Below are 22,542 nucleotides of genomic sequence, written 5' to 3' on the forward strand. Positions count from 1 at the left end.
GAAGAAGCTGGGACCAGTGCCTCGACAAGCATCTATCAACGTTCCGCCTTAGAGGACATTTTTGAGCCAGTCGAGTTCCTCAATCTGCAACTGACAGCAACACTGACCACTGTTATGCTGCAGTCACTTATAGACATCCAAGACGTCTTGACCAATGCTTCAGAATCACAGACTACCACTGAGAAATTGATTCCTGACCCCCGAGTCATCGTGTAGGCCATCCTACAGCCGTTTGTCAAGCTTCGCCAGCCGAACCCTCTTTCCACCTGATACTGGCAGCAGACTCCCATCTTGAATTCTGCCGCAGAAGCCTGCAAAGCGCCCTGAAGCTGACTCGACCCTGTGGAACACCTAGAGCACAAGGTCAATTGTGGTTCTTTCCCCCTGGTCTTTCCTGGAAGGCCCCTAGGGACATTTTACAACCCATTGCTCCCTTCGTGCTGAAGCCAAGTACCCTCAAACTGTTGTGTTTATTTCCCATACCGACTACCCTCCTGTCAGTATCCAGAGTGCATCACTTTTCCGTCTTTGAAACTGTTGTCCTCTGCATTCCTTTACAGGGTGGGTTCTATTTCATAGAGTTGCTAGGACTGTCTGTTGTGATAATAATAAAGTAGATATTTGTTTACAACCTTGACTGGACAGTCCTTTTAATCATTGGGTAATAATTGTATTTTCGCTGTGTTGTAACTAACCAATGATCCACGCCTTTTCGGAGATAAGCCTGCCATTCAGTCCACATTATCAAAATTTGACAAGGAGGTTGATAATTTGCCTGTGTTTCCAATCTGTTCGGACCCCTTCTGGTGTACGAGAAGTGTGGGGCTGATTGATGGTTTACAAACCGTTTTTCATCCTTGGACCACTCGTGCCCCGGAAGTTGATTCGTCACACCCGGTCCCACACCACGCCCCTCAGATATTTGCATCTGCTTATTGGAGATTTGGCTGAGAGGTGTCCCACCAGTCTGGGCCTCTCAGTGAAGGCAGTGAGCTCCTACTCTCTAAGTATTGGATTCGTCTGGCGCACATCACCTCTCTTTACAGCATCAATGTGCCAGGCCTGCTGGTTGGTTGTCATATAGAGCAGTATTGCAGCATGCGTGGACTTCCACTCTGATAATGGCCGCCACACGCATTTCTCTGTGTTGTTAGTATTTCTGCATCCGGTGACAATACTTCTGCATGCAGTGATGCATTTGCAGTAGTTCCATCCCGTAACCTCAATTTATTGCATGACATGATTACCGTTACTGCATACAAGGGGGCAAAGCCTAAATTGTGTGGTGGAAAGGTTTAGGTGCTTTACTGGAAAACTCGTAACGCCCCCTAAAGAACGATAAAAAGGAAAGGAGACCCCAACGCCAATTGAGCATAAAGGGCCAAGACGCTGACATGGTTTCAATTCATTCTTAGATTACTTCCATGTATAATCAAGCTATACATTATGACCGCTGCTGGATTTGATATAATGCAGTATGTATTTTGGATGGATGGAGCTCACTGTCTGCCTCCATGTTTGGACACCGGCATCGAATCATCAGAACTGGATTTCCTTCGGACTTCCTGTGTGCTGCCTGCAGACTTCCTGTGTGCCCGCTTCGGCAATCAAAGTCACAAGTCCTGAATCTCAAAGTCTGACTTCATTACTGCTCTGTAATGAGTTAGACCTCCTGGAAAAGCACAGTTTCACGTTTTGATGGGAGAGTGATGGATGTTGAAACCCCTAGGATTGGGGAGGACGGATTCCATCTCACTTCCGCGCCGTGAGACACTAGGGAGCAGAGTCAGTAATGGGCCTCACCGTGCTGCTATTTGGAATCAATTTGGCCAGAAGTTTCAGGGGACTTTATCCAGGCTAGCCTCCGGCTCTGCCCCGCAGGAGTGGATTGCAAATATACTGGCGCTAACGTGTGGGTGGAGCACTCGTTTCCTCCAGAGCCCAGCCCTCGGCTCCGAGATACACGGCCCCGCCAGTTACGTATTTCTTTGAACTGGGTTTTTTCCCCTGCTGCTTTCTCTCCGAAGCTGCACCATTTCTCCCCATTACATACAACAGTCAATAAATAAAAATACTGCAGGTTGCCAGGGGAAAATCTCAATTATGTGACCATAATTGCTGCACTGGTGTGTCGTCAATAGGAATCCTCGCAACCATCACAAAAATATCACCATTGAGTGGAGCCGTCAGCACTACGCTATGTTATATTTGTAAAGTGCCTCCTGGCATATGTACAGAGGCATAGACAGGTTAGGGTCTGAGCGGGCAAGGCCCAACCAAAATCTGTAAGTGCCCACTTAGCAGCGCTGTGTGGGCATTTACAGATGTTAACTCATTAACATCCCGAGACATCTCCCTGGTCTCGGCAGGATAGCTCAGGGGCAACGTGCCTGCCTTGGAAGGTCCGAATCTTGGGTCCATGCTTAGAAACCTCTGGGTATTAAGCCTGTTATAAATAACCTATCATATCATATCAGACATGTGATTATAACGAATTGAGAAATAACGAATGCAATTTTTCCGAACAAAAATAAATACCAAACTTTTTTTTTTTAATTGGGGGTCCACCCCAAACTCCCCCCTTCACCCATGCTTCTAACCCTACTCCAAACCACCCCCACACCTTGTAGCCCTTTACCCCCAGCCTGTGTATATTTAGCATTCAGTATTTTTTTTCAGGAAACATTGCATTAGATATTTCCTATTCGATATAATCGCTGCACACCTGTTAATGACACTGCAGTGGGTCCAACGACATCATCTTCAGGCCCCAGTTGTTAGGCAATCCTGGGCATGTCTCTGCATGTGTAATGGCGTTGAAGCGCTGTAGGATGCATGGATCTTCAGCAGGGCGCAATCTGAACAGACACGAGAGAGTAGCAGCGCTATACATGCAGCAGAAATGGTAGTTTAGGCACTATAGGGAAAGCCAAAAAGTCTAGTGTCAAGCTTGCACCTTAGACCCAGCACTGGCGCGAGGAGGGCCGCTGAGGTGGTGAAAGTGGAAGGGCACTGGCGATGGTCCCATGCTGCGAAAGGATCTAAAACCTTTTGATTTGTAGCTCAGATTTCTATTTGCACATACTGGCTTTCTTTGCACCTGTTTGAGACAAAAGTCAACACCAAACAGAGCACAGCAAAAGCATCACCAATTCTAAATACATTAACCCCTTAAGTGCGAAGGACGAGGTATCTCGTCCTTGGGATTACCTCCACAGTGCCAAGGACGAGATAGCTCGTCCTTGGCACTTAAGGGGTTAATGAAGGAGAACATGTTAGAAGGCTTTGGATGGTGAAATATTGAAATCACAAAGAAAGGCCTTGGCAATGGTGGGGGGGAAACCCATGGCAGTGTTAACGACACGTAACCGCATGCCAGTAGGATATAGAGGAGGAAAAAGAACAAATATCGGAGGTGAAAGGGCTGGGTGTGAAATAGGTTTCTTTAGTGACCCCCCCTTTTTAAATGTTCTTGCCCAGCCACCTACCGTAAGAAACATGCAGCGCTCACATTGGACCTACATGCTTCCCGACCCCTTCTTTACCCCGCGGGATGGTGACTCATGAGCTCAATCAAGGATCTGAATATTCATTGCCCAAAAGGGTGTCAGAGCGCTGGACCAACAAGGGCGAAAGTTCCACGCTAAAAAAAATGAGAACCCGGCTGTATCTGTGCCTGACAACAAAAAACCAAGAGCGTCAACAACAAAAAACAATAGAAACAGGAATATGTCATTCCTAGGGAGCGACTAGGTCGTCGCACAGCATTGCCCATTATCTGGGGCATTGTACCTTCCATGAACATGAAAAGAGGCTCTCCTGAGCGGCCGGAGGCATGGAAGCGCTCCCGTAACCACCAACACATATAACAACATGTTGTTCTCACCAGAAAGAAAAGTTGGTTCAAGATAACATGGCCAAGGGGTTTGGTAGAGCACAGGGGTTCACTTGTGTTTTGACCTTTATTTTCACTTGGATCCAAATGCCTACTTGCCTATATCTGTTTGCCCACCCCCTAGTAATCCTAGTACTTTTTTTTACATGATGTATGGAATAATGTACCCCAAAGTGCAGACTATAATATGGCTTCGCCTTATATATGCACGGTATGAATTAGCATAGCCATCGAAATCCAAACATATTTTCCGTGTACACGATCATGACTTGATAACGTTGCGTTCAAGTGGTTGTGTTTGTCTGAAGTGCATATGTACAATGTGTCTAGGTTTTGGCAACCCTGGTGCTCTACTGGTAAGCCTCCAGGAGTACGTTCAAAAGGGAAAACGCGCTGTGAGCCAGAGGAAGACTCGGGAGTATGTCCTCGCCCGATTCACACAACATGGTATATGAGTTAAGTGGAGCCCCCCCAAAGCCTAATGATGCAACCTTTAGGTGGGCGGGAAGATATTCCTTGGGCTGGTGTTCCATGTGCCCGTGGTTGAGTTTGCATGAGGAATTCTGCATCTGTATTACACTTGCCTCAGGAGACAATGCTCCTCCCGCCCATTCAAGAATGTCTTTGATACAGCGCTCCCTACCATAGTTTTGATAATCTCTTAACACTGTAAACAACAGGAGGTGTCATTACTCAAGTTAATGATGTCCAATTTGTCGACCTAGGACAAGATGAGAAACGAGATGGCTGTGCTGGGAGTCAAATACAGAAAAGACAAGCGCGCTTGGAGACAGCGGCCTCAAGGACAGAGTGATGGCAGAAACTAGGAAAGTCTGTAAAAACGCAATAATTGGCAACAAGTGAACTGTGCTGAATGCCCAATAGAAAGGCCTGCATTTTTCTCACCTTGCTTTTACTTCCTCCTACTCGCCCTGCTTTTCTGCCTCTAACTTGTCTTGTTTTTCTGCCTCCCACTTACCTTGCTTTTCTGCCTTTAACTCGCCTTGTATTTCTGCCCCTAATTTGTAATGCGTTTTTACCTCTCACTCGCACTGTTTTTCTGCCTCCCACTTACCTTGTTTTTCTGGCTATAACTGTCTTGCTTTCCTGGCTCCCACTTGCCATGCTTTTCAGCCTCAATCTTGCCTTGCTTTTCTGCATCCCACCAACCTTTCTTTTATGCCTTTAGATCGCCTTCCTTTTCTGCCCCTAATTCGTATTGCTTTTCTGCCTCCGCCTAGCCTTGTTTTTCTGTTTCAAACTCGTCTTGTTTTTCTGCTCGGCCTGATTTTTTGCCTCTCACTCGCTTTTCTTTTCTGCAACTAACTTGTGTTGCTTTTCTGCCTCCCACTTACCTTGCTTTTCCGGCTCTAACGCGGCTTGTTTTTCTGCCTCTTACTCGAATTGCTTTTCTGCCTCTAACTCGTCTAGTTCTCCTGGCTCCTACTTGCTATGCTTTTCAGCCTCAATCCTGCCTTGCTTTTCTACATCCCACCAACCTTTCTTTTCTGCCTTTAGCTCACCTTCCTTTTCTGCCCCTAATTCGTATTTCTTTTCTGCCTCCCACTAGCCTTGCTTTCTGCTTCTAACTCGTCATGTTTTTCTGCTTCTAGCTCGCTCTGCTTGTCTGCCTCCCACTAGCCTTGCTTTTCTGCCTCTCACTCGCCTTGCTTTTCTGACACTAACTTGTCTTGCTTTTCTGTCTCCCACTTACCTTGCTTTTCTGCCTCCAAATCGCCTGTTTTTTCTACCTTTTACTCGCCTTGCTTTTCAGCCGCACTCTTGCCTTGCTTTTCTTCATCTCACCAACCTTTCTTTTCTGCCTTTAGCTCGCCTTGCTTTTCTGCCCCTAATTCGTATTTTTTTTGCCTCCCACAAGGCTTGCTTTTCTGCCTCTCACTCGCCTTGCTTTTCTGCCACTAATTTGTCTTGCTTTTCTGTCTCCCACTTACCTTGCTTTTCTGCCTCCAAATCGCCTGCATTTTCTACCTTTTACTCGCCTTACTTTTCAGCCTCAATCTTGCCTTGCTTTTCTGCATCTCACCAACCTTTCTTTTCTGCCTTTAACTCGCCTAGCTTTTCTGCCACTAACTAACTCGTATTGCTTTTCTGCCCCCCACTAGCCTTGCTTGCTTTTCTGCTTCTAACTCGCCCTGTTTGTCTGCAATTACATTAGCTTGCTTTTCTTCTCCCACTTGCCTTGTTTTTCGACCTCTATCTCGCCTTTCTCACCGGCCTCCCATTCAGCCTTGCTTTTCTGCCTCCCACTGAACCTTGCTTTTTCTGCCTCTATATCGGCCTGCTGTTCTGCCCCCCACTAGCCTTGCTTTTCTGCTTCTAACTCGCCCTGCTTGTCTGCAACTAAATTAGTTTGCTTTTCTTTCTCCCACTTGCCATGTTTTTCGGCATCTATCTCGTCTTGCTCCTCGGCCTCCCATTCAACCTTGCTTTTCTGCCTCCCACTGAACCTTGCTTTTTCTGCCTCTATATCGTCCTGCTTTTCTGCCTCCCACTTGCCTTGTTTTTCTGCCTCCCACTCGTCTTGCTTTTCTGCTTCTAACTCGCGTTGCTTTTCGCCCTCCCACTCAGCCTTGCTTTGCTGCCTTGCTTTTCTGCTTCTAACTCGTCATGCTTTTCAGTATCGGATAGCAGCCCTCTCCCATTCATGAAACCTATGCATTCAATCAGAGCGCTTATCCTCGTATTACATATTAATCTGGTTAATCGACAAACCACCACAATTGTATCACAATCCTGCTATCTTTTCTATAATGGCCTAATGCCATCACTACTCCTTGCCATTCTTGTTTTAAGCAATAATAGGTTTCATATTTTGAATAGGCGGGTGCACTGTAGGTAGAAAGATGATTGTGTCTGTTGCTCTGATGTGCTTCCAGGTTTCAAGCTATTTGCATTGATTGTCCTTTGTTCTGTTGTTTGGTTTGCCAGGCGGCTTTTGACAACCATTTTTTTGCATGTGTTTGTCTCCCGGAAAGTTAAATGGGAGGGTCCGGGGACATGTCTCTCTGCCTTTCATCTTCCTGAACAATGCGTTGAATTTTGTTTGGAAGTTTTATAACGTGCCAAACTAAAACCTACATTGTGGTAGTGCAGACAAAGGATTACCAGTCTGTAGATTTTTAGTCAAGCAGCAGGGCTGTAGTGCAAGAATTAATAGTGGTGCATGAATAGGTGGGGAAAAGTACCGAGCACAGTACCGTACATACCCATTTGAAAAGAAAAGTTATAGTACAAGAATTCACCTGTCTAAAAGTGCACAATAGGCGAGGAACACCACATGAGTAAGAAAAGAAGGGCGAGCCAGGATCCGCAAAGGGGACGGGGACCCCTGCAAGGGATGGTGGGAGGAGGTCAGATGTCTCGGATGTTCCCAGCAAATATGCGCTGGCCTTGGAATGGTGTGATGTACGACTTATAAAGCACACCACATCACCTTCAAAGGGCTTCCTGGCGCTGAACAAGAGACAGGAAGCAGATGACCTTACAGCTGGGAAGGGTCGGAGGCAATGATCTTTGATTCAAAGGTTTACTGCAGTGCTGTGGGTGTTGGCGTCCACAATCCTGCTGCTGCAGCTGCAGTCTACCAGTTTCCTCCTGGAGCTGTAGGATGTTCTCTATTAGCTGTGTCAGGGAATTTCTCTTTAGAGAATGAAGAGGCAGAGTTGCATTGTTGCATTTTCTTTCTCTGTTTAGGATTTATTTATTTATGTATGTATGTATGTATGTATGTATTTATTTATTTATTTATTTATTTGTTTATTTATTTATTTATTTGATATTTGTAATGTGCTCTACAACACATGGGCCCTCATTCCGAGGTTAGTGCTAGTCATGGCGCTATTAGCGCCATGACTAGCACCATCACTGGTACCGTGTCCACCCTTGTTCAATGGGGACTTACCGGTCTAGTCCGACCTTTGCGAGACCGGTAAGTCCCCATTGAAAATGTCAATCCCCATTCCCATTTGAGCCCCCATAGCGTTCAATGGGAATGGGGAGGGTGCTAATAACGGTACCGTAAATTACGGTACTGTTATTAGCTCTGAAGTCCCTTTGCGGATCCCGTCCATAACGCCTGTTAAAAGCAGGCGTTAAGGACGGGGCCGCAAAGGGACCTCGTGGTAGGGCCCAAAGGGTTTACCGGCACCGATGTCCTTATCGGTGCCCGGTATCCCTTTGCGCCCTACTCGGAATGACCCCCATGGTGTTTCAAGGTGCCACAAGACAAAAGGGGAGGTGGGGCAAGGGAGAAAGATAACAATAACGGTCCTACTAGGCCATGTGACATTTGTATCGTGCAAGTGCAGTAACAAAAAGTGTGACGGAGAGGGTGGGGGGGCGGTCTGGGAGAAATGAAAGGAGCAAGGGTGGGAAAGGAAGTGCCGGGTAAAGAGGAGCGAGTACAAGAGGAGGTGGGGGGGGTGCATGAGGGGGGAAGAGGGCCACAGGGCCTAGGGAAGTGCTAAGGAGAGACCAGGAGGGCAAATGCCAATTATTGCGGATTGGGTGGGGAGGGGGCTGGTGCCCTGTAGAATTCATAGGTAACCAGGCAGCCAGTCACTGCAGCATATGGGGGTGTTAGCAGGGGATGGGGAGAGGGAAGGAAGAAGAGAAAAGGAGGGACATGAGCAATTTTTGGAATTTAAGGAGATCCGGCTTAGGCCTGAGTGGGGCAGGGCGATGATTACAGAGGGAGGCTCCTGCGGAGGGGAGATATCTACCCACCCCACTGTCTGCTTAGAGAAGCGTCTGATCTGCAGAGAGTTGGAGCCAGAAGCCCGGAAGGCTCTAGGAGGGAGGTTTTTAGGAACAGAGAGATGGATGTAGTCCCAGGCCCCAGAAAGCCTTGTGGATAATGCAGAGGGTCTTGAACTTGATCCAAGCAGAAACCGGGAGCCGTTGGAGAGGTTTTAGGGCTGGAGGGATGCGGTCCCTGGGCTTGAGGGCAAGGAAAAGTCTTGCAGTCCTAGTCTGGATTAGTTGAAGTGGGCAAAGGGAGGATAGAGAAAGATTGAGGAAGAGGCTTGCAGTAGTCCAGCCTAGAGAGGACCAGAGTTCTGGAGACATTGAGTTTCTCAGTGAAGGTGAGGAAAGGGAGAATGCCTCTGAGGAGGTGCAGCTGTTAGTGTACCTTCTTCGCAAGGTCTGCGATGAGAGGTGAGAAGGAGAAAGAGGAGTCAAAAAGATGACACTAAGGATGTTTTTCTCACAAGAGGGTGAGGGAAGGTGACCCATAAAGGGCAGCCAGAGGGTAGGAGGGAAGGAGGAAGCTGGGGTCCCAATGAGAAGGATCTCTGTCTTGCTGCCATTAAGGCAAACATCATCGGCAGCACACCATGCTTGAATAGCAGTCAGCAAGTCAGGGATGTGAGCGGAGGAAGATGAGGAAGTAGAGGGAAGCTTGAAGGAGGGCTGTGTGTCTGCAGAATACTGGAAGTGTATATAGAGAAGGAGGAGATCAGATGGGTCAGAGGGGCAAGGTAGATGTTGAAGAGCCACGGCGAGAGGATAGAGCCTTGAGGGACGCAGTAGGTGGAGAGGGTGATAGGGGAGAGAATAAGGCCCAGTTGAACCTGGGAGGGTCGGTTGGAGAGGAAGAGGTTAACCAGTCCGGTGCCAGGCCTATGATACCAAGGGTGTCACGGAGATGGTTTGTCAGGGTGGCATGATTGGCTGGGTCAAAGTCAGAGGAAAGATCCAGAAGGAAAAGAAAGGATGGAAGCTGTCACTCTGTAGGTAGCTTAGGTGGTTTGGGGGAGATGTGTGTGTTGCTGTATATTGATGATTGTATGTTTCTGTCCTTGGGATAGAAGCTGAAACTCTGTAGGTAGCTGGGGTGGCTTGGGGGAGGTGTGTGTGTTGATGTATATTGATGTTTGTATGGTTTTGTCCTTGGGATGGAAACTGTCACTGTGTAGGTAGCTGGGGTGGCTTGGGGGAGGTGTGTGTGTATTGCTGTATATTGATGCTTGTATGTTTCTGTCCTTGGGATGGAAGCTGTCACTGTGTAGGTAGCTGGGGTGGCTTAGGGGAGGTGTGTGTATTGCAGTGTACTGAGGCTTGCATGTTTCTGCCCTTGGGATGGAAGCTGTCACTGTGTAGGTATCTGGGGTGGCTTGGGGAGTTGTGTGTGTGTTGCTGTATATTGATGCTTGTATGTTTCTGTCCATGGGATGGAATCTCTCACTGTGTCAGTAGCTGGGGTGGCTTGGGGGAGGTGTGTGTGTGTTGCTGTATATTGATGCTTGTATGTTTCTGTCCTTAGGATGGAAGTTGTCACTCTGTAGTTGCTGGGGTGGCTTGGGAGAGGTGTGTATGTGTTGCTGTATATTGATGCTTGTATGTTTCTGTCCTTGAGATGGAAGCTGCCACTCTGTAGTTGCTGGAGTGGCATGGGGGAGGTGTGTGTGTGTGTGTGTGTGTTGCTGCATATTGATGCTCATATGTTTCTGTCCGTAGGATGGAAGCTGTCACTCTGTAGTTGCTGGGGTGGCTTGGGAGATGTGTGTTCATTGCTGTATACTGATGCTTGTATGTTTCTATCCTTGGGATGGAAGCTGTTGCTCTGTAGTTGCTGGAGTGGCTTGGGGGAGGTGTGTGTGTGTGTGTTGCTGTATATTGATGCTCACATGTTTCTGTCCTTAGGATGGAAGTTGTCACTCTGTAGTAACTGGGGTGGCTTGGGGGAGGTGTGTGTTGCTTTATTCTGATGCTTGTATGTTTCTGTCCTTAGGATGGAAGCTGTCACACTGTAGCCGCTGGGGTGGCTTGGGAGAGGTGTGTTTGTGTTGCTGTATATTGATGCTTGTATGTTTCTGTCCTTAGGATGGAAGCTGTCACTCTGTAGTTGCTGGGGTGGCTTGGGAGAGGTGTGTATGTGTTGCTGTATATTGATGCTTGTATGTTTCTGTCCTTAGGATGGAAGCTGTCACTCTGTAGTTGCTGGGGTGGATTGGGAGAGGTGTGTGTGTGTTGCTGTATATTGATGCTTGTATGTTGCTGTCCTTGGGATGGAAGCTGTCACTCTATAGTTGCTGGGGTGGCTTGGGGGAGGTCTGTGTGTGTTGCTGTATATTGATGCTTGTATGTTTCTGTCCTTAGGATGGAAGCTGTCACTCTGTAGTTGCTGGGGTGGCTTGGGAGAGGTGTGTTTGTGTTGCTGTATATTGATGCTTGTATGTTTCTGTCCTTAGGATGGAAGCTGTCACACTGTAGTCGCTGGGGTGGCTTGGGAGAGGTGTGTTTGTGTTGCTGTATATTGATGCTTGTATGTTTCTGTCCTTAGGATGGAAGCTGTCACTCTGTAGTTGCTGGGGTGGCTTGGGAGAGGTGTGTGTGTGTTGCTGTATATTGATGCTTGTATGTTGCTGTCCTTGGGATGGAAGCTGTCACTCTATAGTTGCTGGGGTGGCTTGGGGGAGGTCTGTGTGTGTTGCTGTATATTGATGCTTGTATGTTTCTGTCCTTAGGATGGAAGCTGTCACTCTGTAGTTGCTGAGGTGGCTTGGGAGAGGTGTGTGTGTGTTGCTGTATATTGATGCTTGTATGTTGCTGTCCTTGGGATGGAAGCTGTCACTCTATAGTTGCTGGGGTGGCTTGGGGGAGGTCTGTGTGTGTTGCTGTATATTGATGCTTGTATGTTTCTGTCCTTAGGATGGAAGCTGTCACTCTGTAGTTGCTGGGGTGGCTTGGGAGAGGTGTGTTTGTGTTGCTGTATATTGATGCTTGTATGTTTCTGTCCTTAGGATGGAAGCTGTCACACTGTAGTCGCTGGGGTGGCTTGGGAGAGGTGTGTTTGTGTTGCTGTATATTGATGCTTGTATGTTTTTGTCCTTAGGATGGAAGCTGTCACTCTGTAGTTGCTGGGGTGGCTTGGGAGAGGTGTGTGTGTGTTGCTGTATATTGATGCTTGTATGTTTCTGTCCTTAGGATGGAAGCTGTCACTCTGTAGTTGCTGGGGTGGCTTGGGAGAGGTGTGTGTGTTTTGCTGTATATTGATGCGTGTATGTTGCTGTCCTTGGGATGGAAGCTGTCACTCTATAGTTGCTGGGGTGGCTTGGGGGAGGTCTGTGTGTGTTGCTGTATATTGATGCGTTTATGTTTCTGTCCTTAGGATGGAAGCTGTCACTCTGTAGTTGATGTGGTGGCTTGGGGGAGGTGTGTGTGTGTGTTGCTGTATATTGATGCGTGTATGTTTCTGTCCTTAGGATGGCAGCTGGCACTCTGTAGTTGATGTGGTGGCTTGGGGGAGGTGTTTTAATTCCTGTATACTGATGCTTGTATGTTTCTATCCTTGAGATGGAAGCTGTCACTCTGTAGTAACTGAGGTGGCTTTGGGGAGGTGTGTGTGTTGCTGTATATTGATGTCTTTATGTTGTTGGTGGCTCCTAAATACCCAATGCCACATTCACAATAAATCGGAGACACATGTTCATTTTTTTTGGATCTTATCCTTTAAGGTACTTCCATTGTATGTGTCAAGTGGGGGGGAGGTGGGTCATAGAGTAGCCGCTATCATCCCACATGGGAAAGCTGCCCGTATGTGCAGAGAATGTGGTCCAGCTCTCCCCACAGTTGACAGGATGCTAATCACACGTGGCATCTCTTCCAACACTCGCAATATTCTGCTCGTCCATCACTTCCCTGCAGGCTGTGATGAAGCGCTCGTGGAGCCCTCTTCTGAAGTATCAGTATTAACAGCTGTCAAAGGCCAAGGAAATGTTAATTATTTGGCAATTGTGCTATTTCTAAGGTTCACTTGCACTCAGCCTGGCGTGTTCCAGTCAAGAACAGGGGTTCAGGCTACAGGTACGTAAAACTACACATGCCAACGCACACACATTTGACCTAATTTTCCCTCCGGCAGCCAACAATGCAGCCACCTGCCTCAAGCGTCCATCTCGGACAAACGACATTTTAATACGCATGGGGCACATGACTATCAGTACATATCTACACACGATTACACAATTAAAATTTCAACACCAACAGGATGAAAACATATCGCTGTACAAAGCCCAGTTGTATTCAGTTGCATTGTATTTTCAGTAGCTCTGGTTTTGCACATATATGTAAAGGTGACAAAATCCCACAGGAGAACCCCTTGTGTTCACTGTGGCAATGAAGCAGGATTCCCCACATGTGTAATCATTGCAAACCTTCTTCATGCTTGTCACTGACCCCCATGGACTACCTCCTGGCTGTGTTTAAAGTCAGTACAAACAATTCTTACATAAATGTGCGCCTGGGTGAGTTCTATGGGCCCTCCCTCCTCTTCTGCTATCATGTATTACACTGTTTGTTTGTTTATTTGTAGAGCACCCCAAACCCTGAGTTATTTGGGCGCTTGGTTTCTGTTACATAGGTACATTGTTACATAATCGGTTACAATAGATAGTATATGTACACAAGGATACAGAATAGAAATACAAGCCTAGGCTAGTTTACACAGGTTGCCAGGCAATTACTCAAAAACAGTAGCAAGATGCAATACATTTACAATGTGTACAGAGACATGGGCGGAGCATTATGGATTATGCAGATTTTGAGGAGGAGAGTTTTTGGTCCCCACCCTGAATATGCTCTGTATTTGGTCCCAGCCCTGAACACTGTTCATTTGTATCTAGCATAGCAAAAATAAAACAAAAAACACATTTTGGGTGACAGACCTTAACCTAGAGAACATTGCAAGATGCTTGCAATATCAAACTTCGCTTTGCTTCCTTAGGTTTTGAAACGTGTGCTACCTATGTGTGACCTCGTTGCTTGAAACCTCTATATGAGGAGTCTGCAACCTTTGGCGCTCCAGATGTTTTGGACTAAACCTCCCATCAGCCCTAGGCATCATAGTTAATGGTGATTAGTCATGAGAGTTGTAGTCCAAAGCATCTTGAGAGCCATAGGATGTTGCCGTCTGCTTGAGCGTTGCTTATAAGGTTGGGAATTAACTCCATTCTTCATCCTTGAATTGTCTGGCACTTTGACCACAGTCAAAAATTGTGAAATGGAAACATGTTCTGTGCACTCCTCATTCCATTGAAAATCAAATACTTCTGTTGATAATTCACTCAATTCAATTATGGTCAATACTCTTTTGTTGGTTTGAGAAATGTTTTAATCCAAAATCAGATTTTTTTAAAACAACCAAAAGTAAACCCTCAAAACGTGTTTCACTGTCATTAAGTAACTGACAGATCTTCACCAGGGACAGACAAGCCCTTTCCTTTGGCTTTGTTATACAGTTTAGCTTAGAGAAAAACAGAAAAATAATATTTTTGCAAACAATTGTAAGCTTGGTTTTTCCTATCTTCAATGGCTATATTGTACACACGTTAACTTTCAACACAATTTTCAAATTATATTAGAGCAAGGACTCGCATAAATAGGTTTGCCGAATATTGTACTCACTAAATAGCTTTTTAGGCCTTTTGCTTTGTATGATGTCTCTATGTTTTCCAAAGGTTTTCCTGATTGGAAAGTAACTTTTAGCCTATTTGCTGTGGTCTACCTAAATAAAAAAAGGATTTTTAGATACTGTGTCTCTCTTTGTATCCCGTTGTTTATTGAGATATCTAGGTAGGCGAGTTCAAAAGATAGCTTGAGCTCCTGCTTACCTTAAAGTTTCGAGTCACGGCATGATAACCTGCTTTCAGTTTGTTCAATCGTGTCTTTTCTTAGACCTTATTTCCAGCTTGCGGTCCCGTGTACTAAATAGTCACGTGATCGTGAGTCAGCCATTTTGAATTCGGGACCTTTTGGGCTGCAAAATATGCCAGGAATATTTTTGAATATTACCTATATTGTAATTTGTTAGTACTTCTTCACGTTTTGATAGTTCTGTTGTAACCTCAACACAATCTATAAGACTGTCATCCATGTTAATTCTTAGATATAGGTAGCTCGCGGTCATATGTATTTTATGATTACATGACCTTTAATTTACCTTTTTAATTTAGGAAAACACTAGATCCTCTTAGTATTCATTCTAATTGGGTCAATCTATCTAAATACATTTAAATGTGATTTACAGTACTAGTTTTCACAGATAGTAAGAGGTAAAGGCTAAACAGTACATATTTCACTGATTATTCTTTTCACACATTAACCTCTAGACACATGGGTATAAATAATACATTCTACCCTATGTCCATGTACATGAAAGAACATATCAGAACAGCTTTTTTAACAAAAGTTGTATTACAGTAAGTGGATCATCTCTGCGTCAATGTTTATTCCACTATGGAGGCGTCCAAAGTAAAAATCTAGTAGGCTTCTCTGGATCGCAATATTTTATCCATATTACCTCCTCTTGGTGGTTTTGAGATTTTTTCTATTCCAAAGAATGTAATGTTAGTCTTTTCTTCTTTGTGTTCGCTTAAGCTGGTATCCTAATGGCTATTGTATGTCTTTTCTTGTGATAGCTCTGTAATGTTCTTGAATTATGGTTTTTAATTTTCTTGTTGTACTATCTACATACATTTTGTTGCACGTGCATGCTATGGCATACGCCACTGATTTCGTGTTGCAGTTGATAAAGTCTTTGATTTTATAAATTCTTCCATTTGGGAGAGAAATATTTGTCATCTCAATGGTGTAGGTCCACCTTAAGTCACCAATGTTTACAGAGTGCACTCCCGAATGCTCGCTCAGACTAGCCAATGGAACACTGGATGCGTTATCCTGGATTTAATCCAAAGGCACTTCTTTTCATTTGGCAGCGTATTAGGGGTGATTTGCAGTTTGGGGCCTTGATCCTCACTAGGGGTGGACATGGTCCATAGCATGCAATGCACGCATTGTGTTGCGCACTCAACGCTGAACGTCTTCTATACTACCTGCTTTCACAAACTGATGAGAAATGACACATTAAGCCTGGGGCCCTACAGCCCTCACAGTGTAAAGGGCCCAGAACTATTCTTGATCCCACCGATTGCCGCAACGCCAGCATATATACCCAGGCAGTTCCCCTCAGCATGTTTTTAGCCCCCTCCCCCATTCCGAGTTCTGCCACTGAATACATGTTTTCACTGGTTACACTTATGAGCGTTAGGCTGCTGCACAGTGTCTTTTGTTTGCAGGGATTAGACAATAATTAACCCATTGACGAATTATCTGTTGATATGGCCTTTGATGTCCATGAAATATAGCAGATACTTAAAAAACTTAAAGTACAAATGATTGCAATTTGCAAATGGTCCATCAGTATGTCGGATCTTAACAAAGCGTTCTGCAATATCTATTTTTGCGTCCGCCATGAAGCCTTCTAATTAAAGTGCTGCTTTTACTTGCTGAAACTGTCAATCACCCGTGCAAAGCCATTTCAATTTACCTTATCACCATCATCTGTGCAGCTGCGCTGCTCGTCTTCATTCTTGTCAGTCTCGTTTCCATTTCCATGCTTTCCCTTCATTGACAACTGTTGGGGAAAAGAAGCACAGCTTTCAGAAAAGACAGGTGTGGAAATCAAAGAAAGACTATTCTTAAGACGGAAACATTTACGAGCATATAGTGCAGATTTGGTGCTATATAACACCTTGAGAAGGAAGTGAAGTGTTGGGCAAGGCACCCGGTGCTGATTGTGATGAGTTGCTTTCCAGGCTGTCACACTGGTAACTATTTAGAAAGAACACCCACAGACAGCCCTACCACATAGACTTTGAGTTGTGAGCACAAAATTCACAGTTTACTGTAGTAGGAACTCTGTATTTTAACACAATGGCCCTCATTACGACCCTGGCGGAAAGTGACTGACCGGACCGCAACAGCGTAAATAGCGTTTCCGCCATTGCACGAAGGAGCAAAGTGCGGCCAATCACGACCCATCGGGCACGAGCATTACGCCATGGCGGAATCCGAAAGGCTGCGATGGCGGAAATGACCCCAAAACGGCCCTTACCGCCGCCGTACGCTGCACCAGGTGCAATACCGCCACCCATCTTAGCGGTCACCGTAATGAGCGGTCACCGTAACGAGCGGGCACCGCAAATTACGGCCACCGTAAATATACGGAAACGGAAGTAAAAGCATGTGGCCGGAACGGGAAACAGCACGCCGCACAACTATAAAAACCGAATCCCAACACAACCATAAAAAATCCGACCCTGACACACATCCCAACCCGTTAGCAACCCCAGTTAAAAAAATAAATATGGGAAAGGTAGCCAAGAAAGCGTGTGACCGCAAGCGGCAGGTACACTTCTCCCGAGAGGAACTGACCGTGCTCACCGAGACCCTACAGGAAAATTCCGCCGTCGTCTTCTCCAGTCAAATGACCAGGACGGCCCTTGCCAACAAGAAGGCCATATGGGCCCTGGTGGCACAGCGCGTAAGTGCGGTGGGGACAACACCCCGCACGCCACAGCAATGTCGCAAGCGGTGGGACGACCTGCGGATCCGCGTACGCAGCATACTTTCTGCGAACAGGAACATCGCCACAGCTACCGGGGGGGGTTCAGAGTCGCCCATCAAGTTGACCCCCTGGGAGGAAATCTGCGCCTCCACCATAGGAATGGAGAGCATAGAGGGAGTCGGAGGGATGGAGAAAGGAGTGCCGACATCCGGAGAATCAGGTAGGTTGGCCAAGAGAAACAATGCGAAATCCACAAACCACGAACATGTGCAGTACCATGTGACCCCATAGTGCAATACATACTTAGCCCTGACAGCGCCCTCTAAAAGTCAGAATGAACAAACAAATCAATCAAGAAGCCATAAACAACCCCTACATGTGCAGCATGCACCCCCTAACTGCAGGCAGCCAAATGAATGCATCCTCAATCCACACGAAAATGAGACCACCTCCAAGGCCCAGTCCCAAATCAGCCTCATGTACCACCCCAATGCATTTGATACGTTGCCATTCCAAATCCGACAGACCCATAACTAACGCTCGCCCCTCTTTACTCCACCACAGGGTCCGATACCAACGACGAGCTGCAGGACACCCCTACCAGCACGCCTGCAAAGAGGGCCAGGACCAACGTCCCAAGAGCCTCCACCTCAGGTGCAAGGATCAAGACACGGCAGCAGCAGGAATCAAGTGGCAGCACACTGGAGGGGACTGCAACAGGCACCCCAGCAGCCAGCAAGTCCACAACCCCAGCACCACAGGTCCCCCCAAAGAACGTATCTGATGGCACTGCCTCTGGTGGTAGCAGCACCATAGGTGACACAGCTGTCATGCCAGCATGCTCCGACACGGAAAACAGTGCTGGCGACGTAGGTACCATCCATGACCTTTCCCAATCCCCCTGCATGTTCCATCCCCTACACCATGACGAAACCACGCAGGGGCACCCTGAAGACGACGACTGGCCAACCCCCACAAGTCCTGTGCCAAGGCAACATGTGTTGAGCAGCCCCCCTGTCACACCACCGCAAATGTCCATGGCCCAGCAGAGGCAACAGTCCCTCGACCTGCTGATCGAGCAACAGCAGGAAGCGTCCACGCTACTCAAGGACCATGCAAATGAATGCGGGGGTTCCAGGGCAGCCATGGAAACATCCACCGAGACACTCAGGGCACAAATTGAGAAAAGTAGTGAGAGCCTCAGGGGAGAAATGGAGAGAAGCACCGAGAGCCTGAGAGCACAAATGGAGAAAAGCACCGAGAGCCTGAGAGCACAAATGGAGAAAAGCACCGAGAGCCTGAGGGGGGAACTGCATGCGACGTCCAAAGACGTTTGTGCTGAACTTGCTGCTGTGCGCCGTGTGCTCTCGGAGCTCTCACAAACCCTCAGAGACATGCATGGACGCGAGCAGGCAGAGACCTCATCCGTGGCAAGTTCCGTCCAGGGCAGCCCCCAACGCAGATCTGGCAGGAACCTGCGCTCCACGGGCAGGGGTGCCCCTGATACCCGTAGAGGGGGCTTGCAATAGCGTCTACCCACGGACAGCATGCATATTTGGACACTGGTGTTGGGGGGGGAGGTAGTAGGGTGGAGGGGGTGTGTTGGGCTTCACTGGGTGGCGGGTCCATAGGGTGTATAAATCAAATCACATTAACAATACAGCACCTCATTATCATCCAATGACATGTGTGGACATTGATATTTGCGTACGAGGCCTTCATAGGCGTACAGTCCACAATGTGCCTGTACTACACACACACAGTGCCACAGGTCCCCTTTCCGTGTAATAGGCACCATGCGTGGTTGCTAGAAGCATGCATCTATGATGCTCTGTCGGATTGCACGTGCATCCTGTGCCTCATGGACTCCTTGAGGTGCCTCCACATCCCCACCCTCATCATCATCATCATCTTCAGGTGCATGCAGTACAGCGTCAGGGGGCATGGGCACATTCCTACGTATGCACATGTTGTGCAGCATGACACATGCCATGACCATCTTAGAAACCTTCTCATGGCTGTATATGAGTGCCCCGCCAGACCTGCTGAGGCTGCGGAAACGAGCCTTCAGTAGGCCGAATGCCTGTTCAATGACCACACGGGTACGTGAGTGGGCATGGTTGTAGTCCTCCTCATGCTCGTTCTGTGGGTTCCGGATTGGTGTAAGGAGCCATCTCTTCAGTGGATACCCGGCATCACCTGTATGAGACGAATAAAGGGTGTCAGTGGAATGATAGTGCTAAGTAGCCCCCCCCCCCCCTGCAAGGTCATTGACGCATCAAATGGGCCACGATGTCATGCATGGAATGAGACTCACCGAGTAGCCAGGATCTGTGCCCTGCGTGTCGCTCCATGTAGCGTGGTATTCTTGTGTTCCTCAGGACCATAGAATCATGGGTAGATCCTGGAAATCTGGCACAACAATGCGTAAATATCTTGTTGGAGTCACACACCATTTGCACATTGATTGAATGAAATTGTTTCCGGTTGCGGTACTGGACCTCCATGGCATGTGGGACAACCAATTCAACATGGGTGCAGTCGATGGCACCAATGCAACCCGGGATGCCGCCAAGTGCATGGAATCCCACTTTAGCGTTGGTAATCTCCTGGTACGTGCGTGGTAGTGTGATGTGGTCGTCGGCGTGCTTCAGGAGGGCATCGTGCACTTGGAAGAGTGTCCGTGAGAACAGTGGCTGTGAAATGCCATGCAACTGTCCCACTGTGTGCTGGTAGGTGCCTGTGGCCAGGAAGTGGAGTGCAGACACCACCTTCAGTAGGGGTGGGATGGCGGTTGGGCTATCTATCATGCTCACGAGGTCAGCATGTGTCATGTCCACAATGGCGATTATGGTGTCCCGGTCCAAACGGTAGAGGGTGTGGATCTGCTCAGCAGTGAGGTTGAACGGATCGGCTCGGAGGCGTGGGATTGCGGGCCGCCTGCGTGGTGGTAGTGGCAGTGCTTGTGGGCCTTGCTGACCCTGCCTTGCCCTCCTCCTCCTCCTTCTCCTCCGTCTCCCCTGTGCGCCCGGTTGTTGTACCTGTTGTTGTTCGTCGTCTTCTTGTAGTTGTAGCACTTGCAGTGCTATCTGGTACCCCAGGCCCAACATCGCTAGTCCTGCCGGTAGCATTTTGGAGTGGGAGTGGTTGTGGGAGGGGTTTGGGTCTGCAATATATGTGCTGTCGGCCTGTATGGCCTCCACCTGTGCTGATTGAATGAATCTGTGGCAGATGCAATCCCTTCTGGTCGAGCACGTCCCGCACGTAAGGCTGCATTTGGCCGCATGGCATCTTGGGATTTGAATCATGTATCTAATCCCGATGGCAGTGTGATGTACTTTGACTGATCTTCATGCTATGCTCCCATTGTTACACATGCTATGATTGCAGCCGCTTACATACCTGTGAAGAGTCAGTGGTATGTAGGGCTCGATCGATGGCCGACCCTCATGCAGCACAGTAACGTACTTCACCGACGGGCGTGGCGTCCCATTTGTGATTGCAGCCAGTTAGCATCATGACACACAGCCGCACTACATTGATGTAATTGTGAATGCAAGCGTTCACAGAAGCCTTATCGACGTAATGTTGCAAGTGAGGAATTCGAAGGCCAGCATTTTGGGTTTTGAAGTAGCGGCGAGGATACGCCCACAGGTCTGGCTGGAAATGTAACGTTCTATTGTAGAATGTCCTTGGGACATGGCCCATAACGAGCAGGCAATGAATGATATGAATTGAATGGGATGCGCAATAGCGTAGTGGACGATGAGGCAGGACGTTCCCAAATCCATCTTGCTTCACAACACTACAGATCCGGCCAGGGGCACAGTGGATTTTGGCGGACTGCATTACGCACAGACGCGATGGAAGTTTCACATATTATGTGAGTGAATATTCATGCGTTTTCATTGCGGGATGAGGGAATGATGTGTGGATGCATGGACTGATGAATCCGTTTAGGGTCTGCCATGTACATGGGTTTTTTGGTTCACTCCCCTTCCCCTGCGTTATGTGATGCAGGGCTGCCATAGTGGGACATACGTCTATCTGCCCTTGTCGGATCCTCCCTGTCTCGACGCGCCTTCATACACTTGTGTCTAGGCACGTTACTAATCCCATGTCATGGGTTCTATCTTGACGGACGCATGCACAGTAACCGACGTTGCCAATGGTGTATTTAGCTCGATTGGTTTCGTTGTGATTCGATACTGATTTAGGGGTGTGTATATTCCTTTGGAGTGGGCTAGCATGCATATGGGTGTGGATTTGGTGTGTTGAATGAAGATTGTAATGCATCATGAGTCCCGTAATGCAATCGGTTGATTTGTGTTTCTTTTGGGTGACAGGTATCTCCTGCCCTATTGCAGATGCCATCTCTACGCCACTCCTCCAGATGGTTTTTACTCTCGACTCCTGCAGCTTCGGGTGAATCAGTGGAGCACCATTTCGATCATATGGGACGATCGCCAATGGGCCACATGCCCTTACGCTGTACTGGTGGCTAGGTGCAACATTTCGGCCTTTCAGCTCGACTAGTGCCTGCCTCATGGGACGGACCTGCGGTTCTTGCCGCTTCCATGTTGCCTTTTGGAACGTTGATGTAAGCCCTGTGTGCCATGATGGTACAGGGCGTCACACAAGTGGAAGCCGGTCAATTATTGCAGATGCAGCCCTCGGTGATGATGGTTGTTTTGGTGGTATTTTGCAAATTGCTGTGGGGCCTTTGTCATTTGGATGTGCATTTAAATTGTATTCCGATATTTGTCGTGTTGCGTTGTTCTTTGCAGGTGATGTGGCGATTTTCGCTTTGTGGCGGTATGTATTGCGTGATGATCTGCATTGTGTTCCGCCTTCTGAGTTGAGTTGTGTGGTACAGTACTGGCCGCGTTTGCCTACGTAGCACAGTATGGTCACGGATAGAGGCTGCCATTGTGACTGTTTACATGATGTGCTGTTCAGGGGCGGGGGATTGGCTTTTGGCCGACTGGTGCCTGTCAGCCAGGTCGATTGGTGGAATGATGGGTTGTTCAGAATGTGGCTGGTCACAGGTGACTGTGTTTGCGTGCGTTTGTTGGAGGGGGACTGGGGTCATGTCCATTGGAATAGCTTCTGTATTGATGCCATCTGTGCCCTGCAGCTCCCATCGGCCCCTCTTGGGATGAGCCTGGCTGCTCAGTCACTCTGCCGACTTGTGTGGTACATGCTTCTGCTGATGGTTGGTTTGTTTACTGGCATGAGTACAGGGCTGGTGCAATCCCCCTCAGGATGCTGTTGTGGA

At 47.7% G+C, this 22,542-nt stretch overlaps 1 protein-coding gene across 6 annotated transcripts in view; it reads right to left on the reverse strand.

The window, feature by feature from the left end:
* Nucleotides 1–22,542, reverse strand: part of ELFN1 (extracellular leucine rich repeat and fibronectin type III domain containing 1) — a 1,469,111-nt gene that overhangs the window by 1,197,926 nt on the left and 248,643 nt on the right. For all 6 annotated transcript variants that reach the window (XM_069647629.1, XM_069647625.1, XM_069647628.1 and 3 more), the window contains exon 2: nt 16,245–16,331. The gene's annotated coding sequence lies outside the window, so the exon portion shown is untranslated. The remainder of the gene's footprint in view (nt 1–16,244; nt 16,332–22,542) is intronic.

This window comes from Ambystoma mexicanum, chromosome 2q (assembly GCF_040938575.1).
Source record: "Ambystoma mexicanum isolate Mex_15411 chromosome 2q, UKY_AmexF1_1, whole genome shotgun sequence".
NCBI classification, from domain to species: Eukaryota; Metazoa; Chordata; class Amphibia; order Caudata; family Ambystomatidae; genus Ambystoma; species Ambystoma mexicanum.